We start from the raw sequence: 12,836 nt of genomic DNA on the forward strand, positions 1-12,836 counted from the left end.
TCCACTATACCGCCTACTATAGTGTCACTAACCCCTGAACTCAGCATTAAAGAATAGACTCGTCAGCAAAGGGAAGGTGGAAGTGACAGTTACATTTCACCATGGTGCAATAAACACTTTAAAAATAAGCACGACCAATTCTATTGGGAGGAGGAGGTAGAGGGTGGGGGAAGATGTGGTTCTGACAGCAAAATATTATCAAGGGTGATAATCAAGTGAATTGTATTATTACAGATGGCTACGACAGCATAATTCCTCACACTTAATGAGATATCTACCCTTTCCAATTCAGGTTTTTATGAGAAACACTAATTGAAGAAACACTACCTGGGTTCCAATAGGTGCAATGACTAACTTTTTTCTGCCGTGCTTTGCATTTACTGATTCTTCAGAAATTGTTTTGATGGAAAGTTTGCTGACTCTGATTGGCCCAGTTTTTATGGTGGTGGTGATGGTGGAACTACTGGGGTTTGCCGCTGTTTCTGTGTGAAACTGACAGCGATGTTGGGATTTCCACACTGAACTACGGTTGCAGAAATCCTGAAGAGACTCTGAGTGGTTTTGGTTGTGTTCTTTGCAAACTTCTCCACTGCAATCAAGGGAAATCGCTTGAACATACGTAAATTAAAGCTATTTACAGACCAGTCTCACCCTTCAAATGTTATCTTTAGCTGCAAGGTTTTGTCATAATAATTACTGCACAGCAAACTATCTGCTGCCAAAGAAATAATTTTATGTTTGTGGAGATGTTTCAAAATACTTTGAAATAAAAAATAATATTTTCAAAGAAGTGTATTTATGGTATTTCATATGTATGTACTCTAATACTTAATTCTGTGAAATGTTTAAGACGTTAATTAAAAATTGGGCTTTTTGCTTCCTTGTTTTTCTGGCTCTTGAGAATGCTTCGAGATGAATGTTGTTGCTTTGTTGCTGAATTCCAGGTCAATGAGGCAGATGGTCTATTGGCCTGAGAACAGTCGCCTTCCCCTGCTTCAGTGTGGAGTCCTTCTCTCAGTGTTTCGCAAGGATCAGTAGGGGCTGCCTCAGTGCCAGCTGCTCTCACGCAATGACTACAACAGCAGGTGCGACTCTGCCCAAGGCTCACATATCTCAAAACTGCCAGTGATCTTGGCGTCACTAGACGTTTGTGAATATCATTGAATTTTACAGTGAATAAGACCTCAAAAATATAAAAGAAAATCTTAAAAATTTATAAATATATTTAAAACATTAAAAAGACACATCCATGCACTAAAGTTCAACGAAAAAAATAAACTTTAGAAAAATCTATTTCCCATTCTACTGGGAACAATGCCTGCTATTCATTGAGGGGTGGATAACATGGTTAAGAAGGCATTTAGGATACCGCCTTAATTAGACAGGGCACCGAAGACTGGAGAAGGGAGATTATGGCCAACTTTATAAAGCACAGGTCAGACCTCAACTGGAGTACTGCATGCAGTCCTGGTCACCAAACTATAAGAAGGATGTGATAGCATTGGTGCAGAGGTGATTCACCCGGGATGTTGCCTGGATGGAGCATTTCGGTTATGAGGAGAGACTGGAGAAACTGGGTCTGTTCTACTTGGTGTGGAGGAGGTTAAGAGCGGACATGCCTGAGGTATGAGGGCATAGGTATTGGTATTGATTTATTATTGTCACTTGTACCGAGGTACAGTGAAAAACTTGTCTTGCATACCGATTGTACAGGTCAATTCATTACACAGTGCAGTTACATTGAGTTAGTACAGAGTGCATTGAGTTAGTACAGAGTGCATTGGGGTAGTGCAGGTAAAAACAATAACAGTACAGAGTAAAGTGTCACAGCTACAGAGAAACTGCAGTGCAATACGGTGCAAGGTCACAACAAGGTAGATCATGAGGTCAGAGTCCATCTCATCGTAGAAGGGAACCATTCAATCGTCTTATCACAGTGGGGTAGAAGCTGTCCTTAAGTCTGGTGGTACGTGCCCTCAGGAAGATACCCGATGGAAGATACAGGAAGATATAGATAGGGCAGAGTGCAAGAAACTTTTCCCTGTATCAGAGGAAGATAAAACTAGAGGACACAGATTTAGGGTAAGGGGTAAAGAGATTTAGAGAGGATCTGAGGGGTACTTTTTTTACCCAGAGAGTGGTGAGTAATGGGCACACACTGCCTGAGAGAGTGGCGGAAGCAGTCACTGACAGCATTTAAGAAGTGTCGAGACGAGCACGTGAGTCGCCCAGGCAAAGAAGGCTACAGGCTAGGTGCTGGGAGATGGGACTAATACAGGTGGGTCAGTGTGGACATGGTGGGCCGAATGGCCTGTTTTCCTGCTGTACGACTCCATGACATTGCCGGGTTTAATCTGTAGCAGGCTCTGGGGCAGATTACCCGGCCTGGGAGTGGCAGGGTGGGGGGTGGGTGAGGGAAGGAGATCATGTGATCCAGTTGTACTTGTTGGGAGGCACACCAGAGCTTAATGGGTTTCTATTCATTTCCCCAGTGAAGTGGAAGATCATTCGGGCAGGTCTTCTGATCTCCCCCCTCACCCCCTCCCCTCGCCAGTGTGAATGCTGAGACTTTCCCGCATCTCCCCTCTCTGGGTTCTTGACATGGACCAAAGCTGCTGGCAGACCTGCCCCACTTCACTAGGGAAATGAATAGATACACGTAAAGCCACCCTTTCTTCCTTCCACAGAGCTTGGATCCTGCTCTGCAGCAATCTCTGGGAGGTCCTTGCTGAGATCAGGCTGAGAGAGTCAGAGAGAGAGAGAGAGAAAGCATGGATAAAGGTCCTTTGACCCGACAAGCCCACACTAGCCATCAATCACTCATTTACACTAATTGACTAATTCCATTTTTTAATTATCTCTACATTCTCATCCACTCCCCACACCCCCTACGATCCCACCACTCACCTAGACACTGGTGGCAAATTAATTGGCCAATTGACCTCCCAACCCACATGTCTTTGGGATGTGGGAGGGAAACCGGAGCACTGGGAGGAAACCCATGCGGTCACAGGGAGAACGTGCAAACTCCACACAGACAGCACCTGAGGCAACGGCCCGCCTAGCTACACCACTGTGATGTGCAAGATAGCCTGTTAACGTGTCCCTGGTTTTAGATTCCCCAGCCTGGAAAACTTTTCTCAGCTGGAAGATGAGGATGTCAATTGGGAGCAGTTTTGTGAAGGGGGCAATCGTATTTGATCAGAGAATTGGAGCCTTTTAAAGGAAGTATCGAGTGCCGTGGTTAAAAGGAAACCGGCGGATGGGCTGTAACTACAGTTCCAAATGGCATTTGATGAAATGCAGCATCATTGCAAAAAAATGAAGGTCCATGGCGTAGGAAATAAGATTTTGGGAGAAGATTGGCTGGCCAACGGGGATATGGACATAGAACATAGAACAGTACAGCACAATACAGGCCCTTCGACCCACAATGTTGTGCCGACCTTTAAACCTCGCCTAACCCCTTCCTCCCACATATCCCTCTATTTTAAATTCCTCCATATGCTTATCTAGTAATCTCTTGAATTTGACCAATGTACCTGCCTCCACCACCAACCCAGGCAGTGCATTCCATGCCCCAACCACTCTCTGGCTAAAAAACCCTCCTCTGATATCTCCCTTGAACTTCCCACCCATTACTTTGAAGCCATGCCCTCTTGTATTGAGCATCAGTGCCCTGGGAAAGAGGCACTGGCTGTCCACTCTATCTATTCCTCTTAATATTTTGTACACCTCTATCATGTCTCCCCTCATCCTCCTTCTCTCCAATGAGTAAAGCCCCAGCTCCCTTAGTCTCTCCTCATAATGCATACTCTCTAAACCAGGCAGCATCCTGGTAAATCTCCTCTGCACCCTTTCCAATGCTTCCACAGCCTTCCTATAATGAGGCGACCAGAAGCAGAGCATTGGAACAAATGGGTCTATTTCTGATTGCCAAGGTGAGTGATGTGACACAGGGATGGTTCTGGGGCTTCAATATTTTACAATTTATAGAAACTTCTTGGAATGAAGGCAGAAAAGGTAGGTTACTAATCTGTTTGATGACACACACAGATAGGCAGGACAGTGTAAAGAGGACGTAACCTATCAATATGTCTTTGTAATTTATTTTTTTTTAAATGCAGATGCTAAAAATCAGAAGGTACATGTGCCTTTGTTTTTTTCTCTCTAGCCCTCCTCTTTAATCTATTAACCAGGCAGCTCCATAAACAGCAGAAACACTTCAGCAACCTCGGCACCCAATCAGAAATATTAGGAGAATGAGGGGCAATCTTATTGAAGTATTTAAAATTATGAGAGGCATAGATAAAGTGGACGGTAACGGTCTTTTCCCCAGGGTAGGGGAGTCCAAAACTAGGGGGCAGAGGTTTAGGGTGAGAGGGGAAAGATTTAAAAGGGACCTGAGGGGCAACTTCTTCACGCAGAGGGGGGTGAGTATATGGAACGAGCTGCCAGAGGAAGTGGGTGAGGCAGGTACAATAGTATCATTTCAGAAGCACTTGGAGGGGAGGGGCTTGGAGGGATATGGGCCAAACACAGGAAATTGGGACCGGCTTGGAGAACACCGTGGTCTGCAATGGATTCGTTGGGCCGAAGGGCCTGTATCCCTGCTGTATTGCTCTATTAATCTGTCCTGTCCATCCCTTCCCAACTTTAACTTGTTTTCTCACTTTCCCAGTTCTACTGAGAGGTCTCTGATCTGAAATATTAATCCTCCACAGATGCTGGCTGACCTGCTGAGTATTTTCAGTATTGTCTGTTTTTATATGCCCTTGTAGCCTTCTTATGTGTGTGGGCAGAGATCTGTAGAATGGAGTATCATGTGGGAAAATGTGACAGTCTTTAGCAGGAAAAATTTAAAAAAACATGTTATGAAAACGATCAGGGTTTTGGTATTGGTTTATTATTGTCACTTGTACCGAGGTACAGTGAAAAGCTTGTCTTGCAAACTGATCATACAGGTCAATTCATTACACAGTGCAGTTACATTGAGTTAGTACAAAGTGCATTTTCCAAACTCCAAGTAACTGGGAAAGCTAACGGAATGTTACTGTTTATTGTTAGGGGAATTGGCACAAAAATAGGGAGGTCACGTTTCAGTTATTTAAGGCATTGGTGAGACCACTTCTGGAGCACTGTGTGCAGAATTGGCCTGCTTACTTAAGGAAGAATATATTGGAAGCAGTTCAGAGAAGGTTTACCAGACTAATAATTTGAAAGTTGAAGACGCAAGAGACTGCAGAATCTGGAGCGACACACAAAGTGCTGGAGGAACTCAATGGGTCAGGCAGCATCTATGGAGATAATTGGACATTCGACGTTTTGGGTTGAGACCCTGCACTTGGATTCGAAAGTTGGACAGGTTGGCCTTGTATCCACTGGAGTTTACAAGAGTGAGAGGGGACTTAGTTGAAACCAAAGATCTTGATGTGTCTTGACTAGATGCATGTGGAGAGGGTGTTTCCTATTGTTGGGCTGTTTAAAAAATAAGGGTTCACCCATGTAAGACAGAGATGAGGTGAAATTTTTCTCTCAGATTGCTGTGATTCTTTGGAACTCTCTTCCTCAATGGATGGCAGAAGCAGAGTCTTTGAACATTTTTAAGGTAGAAATGGATGGATTCTTGATAAGCAAGGGGATACAGAGTTGAGGTTACAATTCGAACAGCCATAATTGTATTGAACGGCAGAACTGCTGTGAGGGGCTGTGGCCGCCTTCTGCTCCCAATTCATATGTTAATATACAGCCCGTCACCGGGTTACGAATGTCCGACTTATGGACACTCCCACATACAAACGAGCTCCCACAATATTATTAAATCCAAAGGTCCAATGTACATACATACGTTCATTCCTACAAACAGCAGAACTAGTTTCCTCTCTTCCTCTCCACTTTTAGTAATTGTTCTTTCTTATCAGTCTTATGTGTTTTTGATGCCATTCATTACAATATTGTGAAGGTATGGTTACCGCATTGAATGATGTTTGTGTATTTTCCGACTCATGGACAAAACTGTCTTAGGGACGTCTGTAAAATCAGAATCCGTTCATTATCCAGGGATGGCCTGTGTGTGTTTGTACTTTCATTGGAAGATGCAGAGGGGGAAGGCAATGAGATGTATTTTTCAGAGGGTTTTGCAAAACTTAAAGTAAAGGGGAGAAGTATTGGTTTATGAAGACAATTCTAAATACACTCAGGTAGATTACAAGCACACATGATCATCTCAGGGTTTTTAAATAATATTTTAACTCATCTTAAAACCAGCATAACACTTTGACCTGCACAAGATCTTCTGGAAATCCTTAGCTGAAGGTTAACACAACTGTTGCAGGAAGTGGTAAACTACGGGCCAGAACCGATGAATCGAATGCGCTATTGTCAGAGGCAGTCCCAGGATAATTCAGGACATCATAGGAAACTAACTTCCCATCCATCCCGTTTTCACTGATTGAGGAGCTCAGGACTGGGGGAAGAGGCTGAAAATTAGAGCCATGGTTTCAGAAGTGAAGTTGAGGAACACTCCGAAACACAGAGAGTGACAGATATTTTGAACTCTCTTCTGCAAATGGCATTTGATGCATTCAATTCTTAACTTAAAATCTGAGGTTGATGGATGTTTGTTTATCAAAGATATTAAGTGATGTAGGGACACATATAGGATTAAGTGCAGTAGGTCACAGCAAAATTACAGAGAAATATCACACTTAACACTTGGACACTCGAAGAGCTGAGTAACCTGTTTCAGAACTGGAAACCATATGTAATACATGAGTGGCCCTACTGTAGGCAAGGGAATAGAACCTGACCAGAACTTTGGGTTTGAGGTACTAGGATTCTGAACTTTCAAATACAATTGCAACATGCACTCTTAGGCATAACCAAAGACCCCTCCCACCCCAGTCATTCTCTTCTCCCTTTTCCCGTCGGGCAGAAGATACAAAACTTGAAAACACGCACTATTGGACTCAAGGACAGCTTCTATCTTGCTGTTATAAGACTCTTGAGTGAATATCTTCATGATAAAGATGAACTCTCGATCTCACAATCTCCATCGTCATGGCCTTGCACCTTATTGTCTGCCTGCACTGCACTTTCTCTGTAACTGTAACACTATATTCTGCATTCTGTTACTGTTTTCCCTTGTACTACCTCAACGTACTTACGTTTTGGAATGACCTGTATGGATGGAATGCAAAACAAAGTTTTTCACTGTATCTCGGTACATGTGACAATAATTACTTTGGCGGAAAAGGGTGAGGGAAAGTTGTAATCTCACTGGGGGGGGGGGGGTTTCCATCAAGAGCACACATTTTTCCCCCAAGGAGTTTTAGCATTAATCAGAAAACGAGGTTTGTCAAACCAGAGGTTTAACGAAGACTACTTTATCAGGTCTGATGAAAGGTCATTGGCCTGAAACATTAACTCTGCTTCTCTCTCCATGGATACTGCTTAACTTGCTGAGTACTTCCAGCATTTTCTGTTTTTAGTTCAGTTTTCTAACACCTGCAGTATTTTTGTTTGCTTTTCCAAATTTAAAAGTGTAATGTTCTGGTGCCCAAAACGCTTGCCATTTGTAATATCAGCTGCAGTTATTAATGCCATAGATTCAGAGAGAGATTCAGAGAGAGAGACAGCACAGAAACAGGACCTTTGGCCCGACAAGTCCATGCCAAACGTTAAGCACCCATTGACATTTACAAAGGATAGGAAAGGTTTTGGGAGGTATGGGCCAAATGCAAGCAAATGGGATTATCACAGATAGTCATCTTGGTTAGCATGGACGAGTTGGACTGAAGGGCCTGTTTCTATGCTGTGTGACTCTATAAATTTTTATGAATCTATTCAACCTATCCTAACTCATTTTATTCTCCCCATATTCTCATCAATTCCCCCCAGTTTCTACCCTTCACCTACGCACTAGTGGCAAAGTAAACTACAAACCCGCACATCTTTGGGATGCGAGAGGAACCCGCAGCACCCAGGGGAGACCCACGCAGTCACAGGGAGAACATGCAAACTCCACACAGCCAACGCCCAAGGTCATATTGAAGGTCGCTGGAGCTGTTGAGGCAGCAGCTCCTTCAGCTGCATTACTGTGCTGCCCCATTGTATCCTTGGATAGAAGCAACATGAGACATTAGTGTCGCACCCTGGCGGGACCAAATTGGATGCAATAAAGCTCACACACAGTTTTTATCTAATCTATGTCACTGATTCAATGAGGATACACCTGAATTCTTAACCAGGGGACAAAAGGCATTTACATTTAGGACTCATGTCATCAACCGTCAAATGTTTCCTCTATCTTTGAGTTTGCATTTTAGTCCTTTTTAAGTTGCCTTGGGCCCAACCAAGGAGTACCTTGCATTTGTGCAGCACCTTTCACCAGCTCACCAGTGCCTCACTGCCAATGAAGTAGAGAGTGCAGCAAACTCCCACAATGGGTAACATGACCATCAGAGGAAGAGTAACAGGCTTGAGCAACTTCTCGCCATCTCACATCTGAAACACTGCAGACGGAACAGGCAGAACTTTGCTTTCACGTCTCAGTTCCATCACTGCAGCAGCCCCCGAGTAAAACACGCAGGGAGTCAACCTGGATTTATATTCTCGCAAATTTATGAGTCAAGGGTGAAGAATCCCAACCACAGAGCCGTAGGTGACTCAGGCAAAACAAAAAGACAACTGCATCAAATGGAATGATTTTGACATCCTTGTTTTGAGTGAGAAAAGAACATTTGTACAAAAAAGAAAGGCCTTCTCTCCCTTTAGGCATTATTCTCTATTCACTGAAGCTCTTCACTGTACCTCAGTACAAAATATTAAGAGGAATAGATAGAGTGGACAGCCAGAGCCTCTTTCTGAGGGCACCGTTGCTCAATCCAAGAGGGCATTGCTTTAAAGTAATGAGTGGGAAGTTTAAGGGAGATATCAGAGGAAGGTTTTTTACCCAGAAAGTGGTTGGGGCATGGAATGCGCTGCCTGGGGTAGTGGTGGAGGCAGGTACATTGGTCAAATTCAAGAGATTACTAGATAAACATATGGAGGAATTTAAAATAGAGAGACATGTGGGAGGAAGGGGTTAGATAGTCTTAGGCGAGGTTTAAAGGTTGACACAACATTGTGGGCCAAAGGATCTGTATTGTGCTGTACTGTTCTATGTTCTATGTCAGTACATGTAATTATAAACCAATACCAATATTGCTGGCTAATTAGTTATCGATAACTGTGGAGGAGACTAGAACTACGTCCTCCAGAAATGCCACAGTCCTTGGGAAAGGAGAGGTCGATCTTTTTGTACAAACTGGAGATGGATTAGCACTGCTTTGGCTCCCTGCCAGCACTGCCAATAAAGTTAAAGCTGAGTTTATTGTCATATGCACAAGTCCGTGTACGCACAGGTGCAATGAAAAACTTACTTGCAGTAGCATCACAGGCACATAGCATCAGATAAGCAGCATTCATAAGAAAAAACATAAATTAAACATAAATTATGCACATTTTTTTTACAGGAAAGGACACAATTAGAACAAAAAAATGTCTATGTTAAAGTGCAAAGTGATCAAAGTGGTCATAGTGTTGCTAAGCTGTAGTGATCAGGGTTGTGCCGGTTGGTTCAAGAACCAAATGGTTGAAGGAAAGTAGCTGTTCTTGAACCTGGTGGTTTGGGACTTCAGGCTTCTGTACCTCCTGCCCGATGGGAGCTGCAAAATATTTTGATTCTCAGAGGGAGTCCCAAGCAGAAGTCTTTAATTAACAAGCTTTCAGAGCTCAGAGAGTTAACTGGCTTGGTTCTGCTTATTGTGTGATCGTGAGGCTTTCGAGTTAAGTGCTGCAGAAAATACAAGGCAGGATTTGGCCAGATACTGGTTGTGGCCTCTAAATATGAACATGGCTGATCTGAGCTTGACCTCAGCTCCCCTTTCCAGCTTCCTCCCCCCAACCCTTCACTCCTCAACAGACCAGAAATCTGTCTACGTTGATCTTGAGTATACTAAATGACTGTGTTTCCACAGATCTCTGAGGTAGAGAAGGTCAAAGATCCACCACTCTTTGAGAGAAGAAATTCCTCTTATCCCTGTCTTAACTGGGCATTGCTTTATTCTGAATGTGTCCCCTAGTTCTGGATTGCTTTAATGAAGGTAAGATCTAACTTGACAAACCTCCCTGTTTCCCCTCTCATGCTTCTAAGCACTAACGAGTGTAGGTCAAATCCTTCCTTCCTCATCAGACAACACTTTCATTGCAGAAATCAATCCAGTAAACCTTCTCTGAACTGCCTCCAGTGATTTAAAAAGGAGGACAAAACTTAGTGTAGTGCTCTGGATGTGGTGGCAATAATGCACTGTACAATTGGATCAAGACTTCCCCACTTTAACACTCGACCTCCTTTGCAACCAAGGGCAATAAGAGGCAGGGTTTTGACCCGAAACGTTGACAATTCCTTTCCCCCTACAGATGCTGCTTGACCTGCTGTGTTCCTTCAGCAGATTGTTTGTTGCTCCAATAAGAACTAAATCTGAACCCCCTATTGAGTGTTCCAATTATCACCAACCATTTCTCACTTGCAAATGTCTGCAGGATTTGCCTAGATGTGACATTGCTGTGGTATAAGGTACCATATACCACTCCACCCTTAACGTAGCTAAATAGAACAGAGAACATTACAGCACAGTACAGATCCTTCGGCCCACGATGTTGTGCCGACATTTTATCCTGCTCTAAGATCTAGCTAACCCTTCCCTCCCACATAGCCCTCCATTTCTCTATCATTCATGTGTCTATCTAAGAGTCTCTTAAATGTCCCTAATGTATCTGCCCCCACAACCTCTGCAGGCAGTGCATTCTGTGCAACCACCACTCTCTGTGTAAAAAACTTACCTCTGACGTCCCCCTTATACCTTCATCCAATCACCTTAAAATTATGTCCCCTTTTGTTAGTCATTGTCGCCCTGGGAAAAAGTCTCTGACTGTCCACTTGATCTATGCCTCCTATCATCTTGCACACCTCTATCAAGTCACCTCTCATCCTCCATCTCTCCAAAGAGAAAACCCCTAGCTCACTCAACATATCCTCATAAGACATGCTCTCCAATCCAGGCAGCATCCTGGTAAATCTCCTCTGCACCCTCTCTAAAGCTTCCACATCCTTCCTATAATGAGGCGACCAGAACTGAACACAATACTCCAAGTGTGGTCTGACCAGAGTTCTACAGAGCTGCAACATCACCTCGCGGTTCTTGAACTCAGTACCCCGACTAATGAAGGCCAACACTCCCTACGCCTTCTTAACAACCCTATCGACCTGCGTGGCAACCTTGAGGGATCTATGGACGAGAGGGGAGGGGATGGAGGTAGTGGGGATCTGAAAGCGTAATTTGACCCCACTCTTTGCATGTGCAAACGAAATGATACATTGTTCTTGAACTGAAGCGGCAAATGCAACGAATGGGGTCAAATTACGCTTTCAGATCCCCATTACCTCCAACCCGTCCCCTCTCTATATGTCAGTTCTCTCGCCAACCTTGGAAAACTTCAGGCTCTCTGCACTTCTACAGACGATGCGCGGATCATTGCACTGTTCCAGCACTCCCCGCTTCTGTTTGGGAATGTCCAGCGTCTGCGGTGTTTTGCTGCAAGGTTTTCCCTACACTTTATCACGGGACTGGTCCGGTTAGGAGCCCGGGCATCTGAAATCACTTGACCGGCCACAGGGATTGGCTGCACACGGCTGTTTACAAAGTAAAACGTCCACCGCCATGACACACCCACAGTAAAGGACAGGTGTCCTCGACTTGACATGAATTTTATTGGTAACATCGATCACTCATGAAAGCAAAACTTTCAGGACTTATCGATGTCATTAATAAACTAAAAAGACAACGAAAAACTTGAGCTAAAGTGGCAGCTGACGGTGAAACAATTTTTGCATCTTTCAGCTTGAACATAAAATGTAGACTCGACATTGAGAGGATGGGCATTGAGATCATACGTCCAACGTCCGAGCCCCTGTGGCCTCGACACTTGTTTTAGAATCATGCCCAATGTTGGTTCTAACTTCAACACCAACAGATTTTTCCATCAAAACACGCTGCCACGTTTGTATACACTCAGATGTTTGCACACGTATTATCCTGTACACTGAACACATTGTAAAAACTTAGAATTTCACTCCACACAATTCACATTCTTGGTCTACAGATTCTTTAAAGAAACAAACATCTGGATGTTATCAGTTTCCAGTAAAATAACATTCAGAAAAAAAAAGCGAAAACACTTCTGAAAAATAAATCGAGTGTAAGGTCTCACCGGTGTTGGAAGGGAGTTGGAATAACAGCGCGAATATGCAGAAGCTCCCTCCTTGCGGTACGCCTGGTTTCGAGTTAGCTGTGTAACATGTGTCCAAATGCAACTGTAGCCAACACCAGAAACCCGCCTTGTCCCACACCGATAGGTTCTCCGAAGGACTCAGGGGCGCCGGTTTGAACAGTGGCTTTACGCGACTGGGCCAGGGAGCTGCCAATCAACGGATGTCACACCAGACAACCGACTTGAAATTGATACTGAAATGTGCGAGTGTTTTCTCTCCCTCGGTCTCTTTCATTGCCGTGTCAAATCTTTCACAGGAACCTCCTTGATAGTGGATTTCATTTTGAGCTTTAATTAACCTTTCCAGAACACCAAATGCTGTAAGACAGGACCTCCAGCCCCAAATATATAAGTAGAGGTATATTTAGAGAGGGAGCTCAAATCCAAAAATATTAGAAATATAGGATTATACACAATACAATATATATATTTAGGATTGGAAATATCCTCTCTCATGCCGAGTA

General features: G+C 43.7%; 1 protein-coding gene across 1 annotated transcript in view; it reads right to left on the reverse strand.

Annotated features, from left to right (window-relative positions):
- prkcq (protein kinase C, theta) overlaps positions 1-12,385 on the reverse strand; it is a 152,008-nt gene extending 139,623 nt beyond the window's left edge. Inside the window, exon 1 of the mRNA XM_052034320.1 lies at positions 12,313-12,385. The gene's annotated coding sequence lies outside the window, so the exon portion shown is untranslated. The remainder of the gene's footprint in view (positions 1-12,312) is intronic.
- Positions 12,386-12,836: the final 451 nt, after the last annotated feature.

The sequence above is a fragment of the Pristis pectinata genome, chromosome 19, assembly GCF_009764475.1.
Source record: "Pristis pectinata isolate sPriPec2 chromosome 19, sPriPec2.1.pri, whole genome shotgun sequence".
NCBI classification, from domain to species: domain Eukaryota; kingdom Metazoa; phylum Chordata; class Chondrichthyes; order Rhinopristiformes; family Pristidae; genus Pristis; species Pristis pectinata.